The sequence below is a fragment of the Euprymna scolopes genome, unplaced genomic scaffold, assembly GCF_053919585.1.
Source record: "Euprymna scolopes isolate OS-2025 unplaced genomic scaffold, ASM5391958v1 sca49, whole genome shotgun sequence".
NCBI classification, from domain to species: domain Eukaryota; kingdom Metazoa; phylum Mollusca; class Cephalopoda; order Sepiida; family Sepiolidae; genus Euprymna; species Euprymna scolopes.
Window position 1 is genome coordinate 45,001 of NW_027633535.1, and position 12,500 is coordinate 57,500.

Sequence of the window (12,500 nt, forward strand, 5' to 3'; positions counted from 1 at the left end):
ACCACGGGTAAACGGCGGGACTTTGCCGCCTCTTAAGCAAGTTTGACTGACGACTACCACGGCTATTCGGCTAGGTAGGTAGGTAGGTAGTCCTCCTCCTCGGCCACCTAGCCGTCGTCGTCGATCGAGCGACCGGGTATATTCAAGACGCCTCTACCGACACCACCACACCAGCGGGCAGTTTTAGCGAGCTTGCCAACTCCTCTGCCTCCTCAAGCGCTTCCAGACGCCTACCGACACCACATGCTGCTGGCTGGCTGTCTGTTGTTACAATGGAATTTAAAAAAAAAAACAAACAAAAAACCCCAACTCTATTAAGATTTTCGATAGTTGGAAAATAAAATAAATTAAGATTTTCGATAGATTGAAAATAATGATAAATTGATTTTAGCAGGGCTGCTGAGTTAGCTTATAGGAGCGAGCTAAAGTAAGAAAGAAACACGCCGAAACACACCGACCGGCACCCCCGACGACGACCACGGGTAAACGGCGGGACTTTGCCTCTTAAGCAAGTTTGACTGACGACTACCACGGCTATTCGGCTAGCTAGCTAGCTAGGTAGGTAGGTAGGTAGGTAGGTAGGTAGTCCTCCTCCTCGGCCACCTAGCCGTCGTCGTCGTCGATCGAGCGACCGGGTATATTCAAGACGCCTCTACCGACACCACCACACCAGCGGGCAGTTTAGCGAGCTTGCCAACTCCTCTGCCTCCTCAAGCGCTTCCAGACGCCTACCGACACCACATGCTGCTGGCTGGCTGTCTGTTGTTACAATGGAATTTAAAAAAAAAAACAAACAAAAAACCCCAACTCTATTAAGATTTTCGATAGTTGGAAAATAATAATAAATTAAGATTTTCGATAGATTGAAAATAATGATAAATTGATTTTAGCAGGGCTGCTGAGTTAGCTTATAAGCTAAAGTAAGAAAGAAACACGCCGAAACACACCGACCGGCACCCCCGACGACGACCACGGGTAAACGGCGGGACTAACTGTGACTCTCTTAAGGTGTGAGGAGGCTTTGCCTCTTAAGCAAGTTTGACTGACGCCTACCGACACCGGTCAGGTCGGCGAGGCTCCCGGCGGCCCCGAGCGGGACCACAGGTTGCGGAAGGCGTCCAAGTGAGCGGCGGCGACGCCAGGAGGCCCCCGGGGTCGACTCCGCGGCCCCCGGGTCGGTGTGCGGGCCTCCAGAGCTCGATAAAGTAGTGGTGTCGCTAGCGGTCGAGAAGGCACTTTTCGACGCCTACTGCCACCCCCACATGGCGGTAGGCGCAAAACTGGAAAATCGCCGACCAGAAATGTCGCTTCGTATAATCGACGTTTTTTTTGACCACCATTTTCAGGTGTCGGAGGTGGGTCTGGACGAATACCAACACCATTTCTGGGGTTTCACAACCGCCCGGCTTCTCCGACATATGTTGGAAAGGAGTAGCGATCGAGCGAAGGGGGCTGTCGGTAGGCGGCCGCGGGTTGCATGTGTGCCCGGGACAGCACCCCCATCCAACTAAGGGGTGTCCCCCGGGGGCCAGGGGGACCTCGTCCAGGTCGGCCGGGCGCTTCCAGACGCCTACCGACACCGGTCAGGTCGGCGAGGCTCCCGGCGGCCCCGAGCGGGACCACAGGTTGCGGAAGGCGTCCAAGTGAGCGGCGGCGACGCCAGGAGGCCCCCGGGGTCGACTCCGCGGCCCCCGGGTCGGTGTGCGGGCCTCCAGAGCTCGATAAAGTAGTGGTGTCGCTAGCGGTCGAGAAGGCACTTTTCGACGCCTACTGCCACCCCCACATGGCGGTAGGCGCAAAACTGGAAAATCGCCGACCAGAAATGTCGCTTCGTATAATCGACGTTTTTTTTGACCACCATTTTCAGGTGTCGGAGGTGGGTCTGGACGAATACCAACACCATTTCTGGGGTTTCACAACCGCCCGGCTTCTCCGACATATGTTGGAAAGGAGTAGCGATCGAGCGAAGGGGGCTGTCGGTAGGCGGCCGCGGGTTGCATGTGTGCCCGGGACAGCACCCCCATCCAACTAAGGGGTGTCCCCCGGGGGCCAGGGGGACCTCGTCCAGGTCGGCCGGGCGCTTCCAGACGCCTACCGACACCGGTCAGGTCGGCGAGGCTCCCGGCGGCCCCGAGCGGGACCACAGGTTGCGGAAGGCGTCCAAGTGAGCGGCGGCGACGCCAGGAGGCCCCCGGGGTCGACTCCGCGGCCCCCGGGTCGGTGTGCGGGCCTCCAGAGCTCGATAAAGTAGTGGTGTCGCTAGCGGTCGAGAAGGCACTTTTCGACGCCTACTGCCACCCCCACATGGCGGTAGGCGCAAAACTGGAAAATCGCCGACCAGAAATGTCGCTTCGTATAATCGACGTTTTTTTTGACCACCATTTTCAGGTGTCGGAGGTGGGTCTGGACGAATACCAACACCATTTCTGGGGTTTCACAACCGCCCGGCTTCTCCGACATATGTTGGAAAGGAGTAGCGATCGAGCGAAGGGGGCTGTCGGTAGGCGGCCGCGGGTTGCATGTGTGCCCGGGACAGCACCCCCATCCAACTAAGGGGTGTCCCCCGGGGGCCAGGGGGACCTCGTCCAGGTCGGCCGGGCGCTTCCAGACGCCTACCGACACCGGTCAGGTCGGCGAGGCTCCCGGCGGCCCCGAGCGGGACCACAGGTTGCGGAAGGCGTCCAAGTGAGCGGCGGCGACGCCAGGAGGCCCCCGGGGTCGACTCCGCGGCCCCCGGGTCGGTGTGCGGGCCTCCAGAGCTCGATAAAGTAGTGGTGTCGCTAGCGGTCGAGAAGGCACTTTTCGACGCCTACTGCCACCCCCACATGGCGGTAGGCGCAAAACTGGAAAATCGCCGACCAGAAATGTCGCTTCGTATAATCGACGTTTTTTTTGACCACCATTTTCAGGTGTCGGAGGTGGGTCTGGACGAATACCAACACCATTTCTGGGGTTTCACAACCGCCCGGCTTCTCCGACATATGTTGGAAAGGAGTAGCGATCGAGCGAAGGGGGCTGTCGGTAGGCGGCCGCGGGTTGCATGTGTGCCCGGGACAGCACCCCCATCCAACTAAGGGGTGTCCCCCGGGGGCCAGGGGGACCTCGTCCAGGTCGGCCGGGCGCTTCCAGACGCCTACCGACACCGGTCAGGTCGGCGAGGCTCCCGGCGGCCCCGAGCGGGACCACAGGTTGCGGAAGGCGTCCAAGTGAGCGGCGGCGACGCCAGGAGGCCCCCGGGGTCGACTCCGCGGCCCCCGGGTCGGTGTGCGGGCCTCCAGAGCTCGATAAAGTAGTGGTGTCGCTAGCGGTCGAGAAGGCACTTTTCGACGCCTACTGCCACCCCCACATGGCGGTAGGCGCAAAACTGGAAAATCGCCGACCAGAAATGTCGCTTCGTATAATCGACGTTTTTTTTGACCACCATTTTCAGGTGTCGGAGGTGGGTCTGGACGAATACCAACACCATTTCTGGGGTTTCACAACCGCCCGGCTTCTCCGACATATGTTGGAAAGGAGTAGCGATCGAGCGAAGGGGGCTGTCGGTAGGCGGCCGCGGGTTGCATGTGTGCCCGGGACAGCACCCCCATCCAACTAAGGGGTGTCCCCCGGGGGCCAGGGGGACCTCGTCCAGGTCGGCCGGGCGCTTCCAGACGCCTACCGACACCGGTCAGGTCGGCGAGGCTCCCGGCGGCCCCGAGCGGGACCACAGGTTGCGGAAGGCGTCCAAGTGAGCGGCGGCGACGCCAGGAGGCCCCCGGGGTCGACTCCGCGGCCCCCGGGTCGGTGTGCGGGCCTCCAGAGCTCGATAAAGTAGTGGTGTCGCTAGCGGTCGAGAAGGCACTTTTCGACGCCTACTGCCACCCCCACATGGCGGTAGGTGTAAAATCGGAATAGACCGGACCAGGAATGTCGAGGGGGAAAAAAATGACAAAGTCCTGGTGTGCCTAGGCGTCGAGAAGGCACTTTGCGACGCCTACCGACATCCCCATGTGGCAGTAGGCGTAAAACTGGAAAATCGCCGACCAGAAATGTCGCTTCGTATAATCGACGTTTTTTTTGACCACCATTTTCAGGTGTCGGAGGTGGGTCTGGACGAATACCAACACCATTTCTGGGGTTTTCCAGTTTGAAAGTTTTATAAAACATGTTCGGTAGGAAGCACACTTTGGTGTGTCGGTTCGTCGGAGCAGCGACTCTTTGCCTCGTGGTGGTCCGGAACGTCTCTACGGGCTTGTCGCAAAGGCGTCAGAAAGTGGCATCTCCGCCGCCTAGGGCTGTCACCGTTATCGCTGTCGCCGCGCTCCAACTTGTTTTGATCCGCCGCCTTCGTTCCTGCCAACCGTGCGCCCGCTCATCGTCGTTAGGTTATAATACGTGGTACGTGTGTGTGCTTCTCCGTGGACCTAGGGCTGCTCGACGTGTCGAACGATATGTTGGAACAACTAACGGCTCCTTTTCCTGGTTCCATAGTCGTCGTGGTACCCGCGTCGTCAGCCATATCTATGTCCACCATGTTTAGCCGATACGTTTGCTGCAGCTTCTGCTTCCGCCTCAGCGTTCGCCGCTCTCAGCCGCCGCTGTTGTTGCTGCCGTTCTGCCATTCAACCACTACCTGCGAATCTTTCGATGATCGGCCGAACGACCCATCGCTGTGCGACCGATAAATCCTCCGGATTAGGGAGAAACGCCGCCGCTCTCTGCCGCCGTCGAACGGAAAAACGTACATTGTAACGAACGAACGAACGAACGAACGAATTAACGAACGAGCGAACAAACAAACAAAAATAGCCGCGGGGGATGCACTATGTAGATCCTGATCCCCTTGTAACCATACGTACGTTGTTCGATGCTCTCCCGTCCTGGAAGTCGCCGCAGCAAACAGGAGGATGAGCAGCAGCAGGCGCCGCCGCCGTAACCGCCGCCTGCCTGCCGCCTCCTACTCCTGTCAGCGTCCGATCTCACAGCCGTGTGAACGTTCGCTGACACCCGATTTCTTTCCGTCTGGCAAAACCTTGGACGTCCCGCTCGCGGTACACGTGCTGCAGCGACTTCTCGTCCGACAACGCATAAGCGTCGACGTCTGCCGCCGCATCTTCTGATACGTGGACGGTGATAGCGCTAGTCCCTTCTTGCGCCACCTCCACCTTTGTTAGCGCCAAAGAAGATCGATCGAGCAGTCGTGGTCGCAGTCGATTAACCCGTTTTCACCGTCCGCAGTTCCCAAGCCGCCGATCAAGTCGTTGCTCTTCTTGTTCGTTCTTCCCATACCGTCGATTTGCACGGCTGCCGGATGAGCCATCCTCTGTCCGGCGAAGCGCTCACGTCAGTGATCGATACTTGCACCGACAGTCCTCCCGCTCGCGACTCGGTGCTCGAATCGGACTCGTTCGTTTTTATCTCGATGCGATTGTGAAAAGGGGGACCGGTCGTCAATGTCGTGTGTGTCGACGATGTTGTTCGCCCGGTCCGCCGCGTTGTTGTCGTTTTTTTTTTTTTTTTTTTCCCCTAACGTTCGCCGTCGCACGGACGAAAGGGTGAGAAAAAAAAAAAAGCTCGAAAAAGCCGCCCAAAAAAATCGGACCGAGGAGCCGCTTGCGAGAACGCGCCATGTGCACGTTGTCTCTCCTCGGTTTTCCGAGCACGAACACGACGCCGGTCGGTCGGTCGGTCGACGAAGGCGACGACGAAGGTGACGGGAAAATTTACGCCGCCGCTGCCCTGGTCCAGCTCCTCCCCGATGACGGCTGTGATGTTGACGTTGACGTTGGCGACGACGACGACGACGACGGAGACGACGACGACGACGAGACGGCATCGATGGCGACCACGATGACGACGACCTCGACGAGTTCAGTCTGCACCTTGACCTCCGATGTCCGTGTGCACTGCCGTCGTGCTGTTTGTCGTTTGTCGTATGTATCGCTGTCAAGGGTGCCGTTGTCGTTGTTGTTGTCGACGTTGTTGCTTGCTCTCTCGTCTCGGTCGGTTGGTACGTTGATGACGACGACGACGACGACGAAGACGACGACGACGACGACGAGACGGCATCGATGGCGACCACGATGACGACGACCTCGACGATTCCAGTCTGCACCTTGACCTCCGATGTCCGTGTGCACTGCCGTCGTGCTGTTTGTCGTTTGTCGTATGTATCGCTGTCAAGGGTGCCGTTGTCGATGTTGTTGTTGTCGACGCTGTCGTCTGTTCTCTCTTCTCGGCCGGCTGTGACGTGGACGTTGACGACGACGACGACGAGACGGAATCGATGGCGACCACGATGACGACGACCTCGGCGAGTTCAGTCTGCACCTTGACCCTCGATGTCCGTGTGCACTGCCGTCGTGCTGCTTGTCGTTTGTCGTATGTATCGCTGTCAAGGGTGCCGTTGTCGTTGTTGTTGTCGACGTTGGTCGCTTTCGTTCTTTGAGTCTCGGTCTCGGTCCAAGTCAGGGGAGAAACAAAAAAGAGGCCATCAGCGCGGGCAGCGCGCTTCTACTGACGGCGAACCCCCTCGAAAAATAAATAAACACGTGCCCGTCGTTGTAGTTGTCTGTCTTATGTCGGTCGGTCGGTCGGTCGGTCTGTCGTTCTGTCGAAACAAAGTCCCAAATTCCAACGATACCTGGTTGATCCTGCCAGTAGTCATATGCTTGTCTCAAAGCTTAAGCCATGCAAGTGTAAGTTCACGCCACGCATTAGAACGGGCGAAACCGCGAATGGCTCAGGAACCGGACCTAATCCTCGGGACCGTATTCCTCCTCGGAGGCGATGGATAACTGTGGCAATTCTAGAGCTAATACATGTGACACAGGCCGCGATCGGTCGGCGCGCCGTCGTCGCCACGCCTCGCGCGCTGGCACCCGCGTCGGCCGTTCCGGGTCGCGGCGCTACATATTAGACTGAGACCGATGCGCGTCATTCCGTCCTCCCGTCGTCGGCGTTCCCGCTCGCGGGTCCGTTCGGTGGCGGGGCTCATAGGGCGGCGCGCTCCGCTTTGGTGACTCTGGATAACTCACTGGTCGATCGCACGAGCTTTCACGCCCGGCGACGGGTCTCTCGAGGGTCCGCCCTATCAACTGTCGACGGTCGGTTAAGTGCCTACCGTGGTTACTACGGGTAACGGGGAATCGGGGTTCGATTCCGGAGAGGGAGCATGCGAAACGGCTACCACATCCAAGGAAGGCAGCAGGCGCGCAAATTACCCACTCCCGGCACGGGGAGGTAGTGACGAAAAATAACGACGCGGGACTCTGTCGAGGCCCCGCGATCGGAATGAGTACACTTCAAATCCGTTAACGAGGACCAACCGGAGGGCAAGTCTGGTGCCAGCAGCCGCGGTAATTCCAGCTCCGGTAGCGTATATTAAAGTTGTTGCGGTTAAAAAGCTCGTAGTCCGAACTCGGGTTCGTGGTCGCGCAAGCGGCCCCGGGGCGGCGGCGCCATCGTCCGTCGTTGACTTTGGTCGTCCGTTCGCATTCCCGGCCCTTTCCGCCGGTGTCAACCGCTAGCATACCCGCCACGCGGTCCTGCCGGCGAGGTGGACGAGGAGGTCGTGATCGGGATCCGGGAAAAAAAAACAAGTGGTCGTCGGTTCGGTTCCGGGAGTAGTCTAACGGGGGGGTGCTACGTGTGTGTTTGGGTGCGTTCATTCGCATCCCCGCACTCTGACCCCCGCGCTTCTCTCCCTCTCCCTTTCCGCGCGTTCCTCTTTTTTTTGAACCCCCCGGTCCGCTCCGAGTCCCTGCTTCGTGTCTTGTCTGCGCGCGTGTTGCGGTCGGCGGTTTCTCCTCCAAGGGTGCTCTTAACCGAGTGTCCGCGGCGGCCGGTACGTTCACTTTGAAAAAATTAGAGTGCTCAGAGCGGGCTGTTCAAGCTTGCATACGATAAGCATGGAATGATGGAAGAGGGCCTCGTCTACGTCTGTCGGTCTCCGTCTACGGCGAGGCAATGATCGAAGGGAGCGGTCGGGGCCACTCGTATTGCGACGTTAGAGGTGAAATTCTTGGATCGTCGCAAGACGAACTGCAGCGATGGCGTGTGGCAAGCACGTTTTCCTCGATCAAGAGCGAAAGTCGGAGGTTCGAAGACGATCAGATACCGTCGTAGTTCCGACCGTAAACGATGCCGACCGGCGATCCGCCGGCGTTCGCTTCCATGACCCGGCGGGTAGCCTGCGGGAAACCAGAGTTCGGTTCCGGGGGGAGTATGGTTGCAAAGCTGAAACTTAAAGGAATTGACGGAAGGGCACCACCAGGAGTGGAGCCTGCGGCTTAATTTGACTCAACACGGGAAAACTCACCCGGTCCGGACACCGGTAGGATTGACAGATCGATAGCTCTTTCTCGATTCGGTGGGTGGTGGTGCATGGCCGTTCTTAGTTGGTGGAGCGATCCGTCTGGTTGATTCCGATAACGAACGAGACTCCGGCCTGCTAACTAGTGCGCCGATGTCAGTGATTTTTACGGCGGGCTCGGCGTCCTCCGTGGCGCTCGGGTCCGGGTCGGTTTTCTCACGCACTTCTTAGAGGGACGGGTGGCAGAAAGCCACACGAGGCGGAGCGATAACAGGTCTGTGATGCCCTTAGATGTCCGGGGCCGCACGCGCGCTACACTGGAGGTATCAGCGGGGACTTCGCCCCGGCCCGAGAGGGTTGGGAAACCTCTGAACCACCTCCCGTGATAGGGATCGGGGCCTGTAACCAACCCCGTGAACGAGGAATTCCCGGTAGGCGCGGGTCAACAGCCCGCGTCGATCACGTCCCTGCCCTTTGTACACACCGCCCGTCGCTACTACCGATCGAACGGTCCGGTGAGGTCCTCGGATCTGGCCGACGACGCCGCCGGGCAGTGCGCGACGTGTCCGTCACGACACTCGTGCATCTACGCCTCGGCGTTCGATGCCTGGAGAAGACGACCGAACCCGATCGTTTAGAGGAAGTAAAAGTCGTAACAAGGTTTCCGTAGGTGAACCTGCGGAAGGATCATTACCGTTTTCCCGTTCGAGACTGGTTTGTTGTTTTCCGGCCTACCTCCTCTGTCTGTCGGCGTCAACGCCTCGAATGCGCGCAAACAAACCTATAAAAGGCGGAGCGAGAGATAGATTTGTGGTGACGCGGAGGTTTTTAAAGCCCCAGCTCTTCTTGCTTGCTTCCGCGTCTTACCACCTGTTTGTTTTTTCGCCCACCGCAAGTGATGGCCGCTTCTTCTTTGCCTTGTCGCCGCTTTATCGTTTTTTGTTTTTTTGCAGCCGCTGTGCCACCGCCGCTAGCTAAAAACAAACTACTCGCGACATTGCAATGCCGTCACGCCTCCTCGCACAGACCTCCTCGCACACTACTAAATCTATATAAACAAAAACTAATAATAAAAAAACCCAAGTGCTGAACCCTGGACGGGGATCACTCGGCTCGTCCGTCGATGAAGAGCGCGGCCAGCCGCGAGAACTGATGCGAATTGCAGGACTCAGTGAACATCGACACCTCGAACGCACATTGCGGCCCCGAGATCCCTTGTCTCGGGGCCACGTCCGGTCGAGAGGCGGAACGTTACATGTCTTTCTCCGTTAACGAAACGACATCTTGCCGTCCCCGTGCCCGCCCGGTCCTCGGCACGGTGGTAACCGGGACGTCGCAGGAGCGAGTGACGAGGGGGAAGAAAAAATAAAAAAAGAATTGACTCCTTTCAATGTCTTTTTTTTTTTTAAAACCCTCTCCGGCCTCCTCCTTCGTCTCCCGCTGGCAGACCGCGGAGTCTTTTCCCTTTTCGACCGCGTGAAGAAACACTGTGGAGGAGGAGCAGGAGGAGTCTGTCCGAAAGCAGCCGAAGGGAGAACAAAACAAAAAAAAAGCACCGACCTAACCGACTGCCGGACGTAAGCGCCGCCTGCTCGTCTCGCTCTCTGCCTCATGAAGGTGTCTCTCAGCGACGCCTCGAGCAGCGCGACGAGCACGGCCGTCGCACCGTAAAAAGGTGGCCGCGTCGTAGGCAACGTCGGATGGGGAGGGACCCAGGCTTTTTTTTAATTGTTGGCTTCTTCATTTTCGGTCGGACGGGCGCTATATCGGCCAGCCGTCGTCACACGGAGGGTACCGATCGAGATTCCTCTCCTCCAAACACCACACTCTACTAAAAACCGCCGCCCTCGGCTCGGACGAGACGACCCGCTGAACTTAAGCATATCGCTAAGCGGAGGAAAAGAAACCAACCGGGATTCCCTTAGTAACGGCGAGTGAACCGGGAGAAGCCCAACGCCGAATCCCGTCGCAAGTAAAAGGCTTCGGGACGTGTGGCGCATGGGTCGAAGGCAGCCGTTCGTTTTCGTCTCGCATAGTTCGGAGTTCCCTCGATCGGGGCCGCCCGCGGCGGGTGCCAGGCCCATTCGGTGCGGACGGCGAGCGACGGCCTTCGATCCGAGAGTCGGGTTGCTTGGGAACGCAGCCCAAATCGGGTGGTAAGCTCCATCCAAGGCTAAATACCGGGACGAGTCCGATAGTCGACAAGTACCGTGAGGGAAAGTTGAAAAGAACTTTGGAGAGAGAGTTCAAGAGAACGTGAAACCGCCCAGGGGTAAACGGGTGGGACCGCTCACCGCGATCGCGGGGGGACTCAGTCCGGTGCTGCCTAGGCTCGAGCCCAAACTCGATGTGTGTTCTTGAAAGAGAGGCCGTCGCGGCACAGGTCGTCGTTCGTCGTGTCCGCGGGGGACTCGTTCCCCGCGGTTCCAGCTTTTGTGCCCGCGTCGCCGACGAAGGAGACGGGCCGCGGTGGATAGCGGGAAGGGAAACGTGGTGACGACCGCGGCGTCGGTAGGTGGCTGCGTCGGTTGGCTGCGACGGAGGGGACTCGTCCTCTCGATCGCTGCTGCCGCCGGGCCCTAACCCGCCGCATCCGTCGCCCGCCGCTTCTTCTTTCCTCTGCTCCCCTCCGCGCGCGACTCCGCTGCACCCGTCCCCTTCATCATCGCTCGGCGTAATATGGCGCGGGCGCTTCGGCGCGCGCGACTCCGCGCGGCCGGCACCGGACGCACTTCCCCTCCGGTCCGTCCGTCGCGACCCGTTCCCGGCGTGCAGGTCGAACACGCGGTTTTTTTCCGTAGGCGGCAGGCGTTTCATCACCCTGGAAAACCCCCGTCTTCCCACCTTGTGAAGTCGGGGCCACCGGCCGTCGGGCCCGCGAACGTAACTGCCCCTTTCTGCCGGGAACGGAGGAAATCTGACACGATCCAGTTACACGTGGCGAGCCGGTCCGTTTTGATCCCGCCGGAAGTCGCGTGCGGGCGACGCACTCTGTGTGTCGCTCCTTAGGCGCCCCACCGTCTCGGGCGCGTGCGCGATGAGAGGCGGGATAGGACTGGCGCGGCCCTCGCCGTCACGCACCTCGCCGACGTTTCGGGTTCTTGTCGGGGGGCAACCCCGCCCGCGCCCGTTTCCGTTTCCGGAGAGGTCGCTCGGCGACGCTTTTTTACTCGAGCCGCCCGCCACCCCGGGTCAGCGACGTGCATCGGCAACCCACCCGACCCGTCTTGAAACACGGACCGAGGAGTCCTGGCCGTTCGCGAGTCGTAGGGGCCACCTCTGACTAACCCCGAAGGCGAAGCGAAGCGAGAGAGCGTGTAGGAGGGCGTCGATCGGGGAGGTGTCGTGGCAAAGTCGTCCGGGGGTCGTCGGGGGTGTCGTCGGTCTCGTGCCGTCGTCTTCTCCTCGCCTCACCCGCCTCCGAGCCGTGCCCGATCCCGCCGGCGCGGCGTTTTCGGCCTTCCGCCGTCGCTGCTGCGGTGCCCGCAACTTTTCCTTTTTTCTCTCTTCCCGAGAGAGATAGGAGAGGGAAGGCTCGTGGCTGACGTGCGGTTGTTTTTCCACCTCCCCGAGCGGGACCGGCGCATCATCCAAAAAGGGGAATTGCCGGGCGCCAGCTTCCATATCCTCCTTCCGCCCATCGGTGAGATCCCGCGGCTTGAACTAGTCCTATTTTGTCGTCGAGTTTAGGCGCTGCGCGCGGGCGCATCACCCCCGGGTCGGTTTCCCCTTTTTCCGAGTACGACTCGGCCGACTCTGGCGTAGCGAGCGAGACCCGAAAGATGGCGATCCACGCCCGGTCGGGATGAAGCCAGAGGAAACTCTGGTGGAAGTCCGAAGCGCCTCTGACGTGCAAATCGATCGTCGGAACCGGGTGTAGGGGCGAAAGACCAATCGAGCCGTCTAGTAGCTGGTTCCCTCCGAAGTTTCCCTCAGGATAGCTGGCGCTCGATCGTCGCAATTCCATCCGGTAAAGCGAACGATTGGAGGCCCCGGGGCCGTTCACGGCCTCGACCTACTCTCGAACTCGGAACGGGTGGAACGGGCCGACTCTCCCGAACGACGGAGCCGACCCATCCGGCCGCCGCCGCCAGCACGCTTCGCTGGGCGGTTGGTCACCTCGAATGCGAGTGCCAAGTGGGCCACTTTTGGTAAGCAGAACTGGCGCTGTGGGATGAACCAAACGTCCGGCTAAGGTGCCTAACGC

At 59.5% G+C, this 12,500-nt stretch overlaps 2 non-coding genes and 1 pseudogene across 2 annotated transcripts in view; all 3 read left to right on the top strand.

The window, feature by feature from the left end:
• Nucleotides 1–6,619: 6,619 nt before the first annotated feature.
• On the top strand, nucleotides 6,620–8,986 carry LOC145274846 (small subunit ribosomal RNA; annotated as a pseudogene).
• A 396-nt stretch (nucleotides 8,987–9,382) lies between these two features.
• On the top strand, nucleotides 9,383–9,539 carry LOC145274843 (5.8S ribosomal RNA). The gene has a single exon (XR_013866969.1). It is a non-coding gene; the product is annotated as a 5.8S ribosomal RNA (ribosomal RNA).
• Nucleotides 9,540–10,135: 596 nt separating this feature from the next.
• The window catches only part of LOC145274861 (large subunit ribosomal RNA), a 5,715-nt gene continuing 3,350 nt past the window's right edge, over nucleotides 10,136–12,500 (top strand). Inside the window, exon 1 of the ribosomal RNA XR_013866976.1 lies at nucleotides 10,136–12,500. This exon is cut by the window's right edge and continues 3,350 nt beyond it. This is a non-coding gene — a ribosomal RNA (large subunit ribosomal RNA).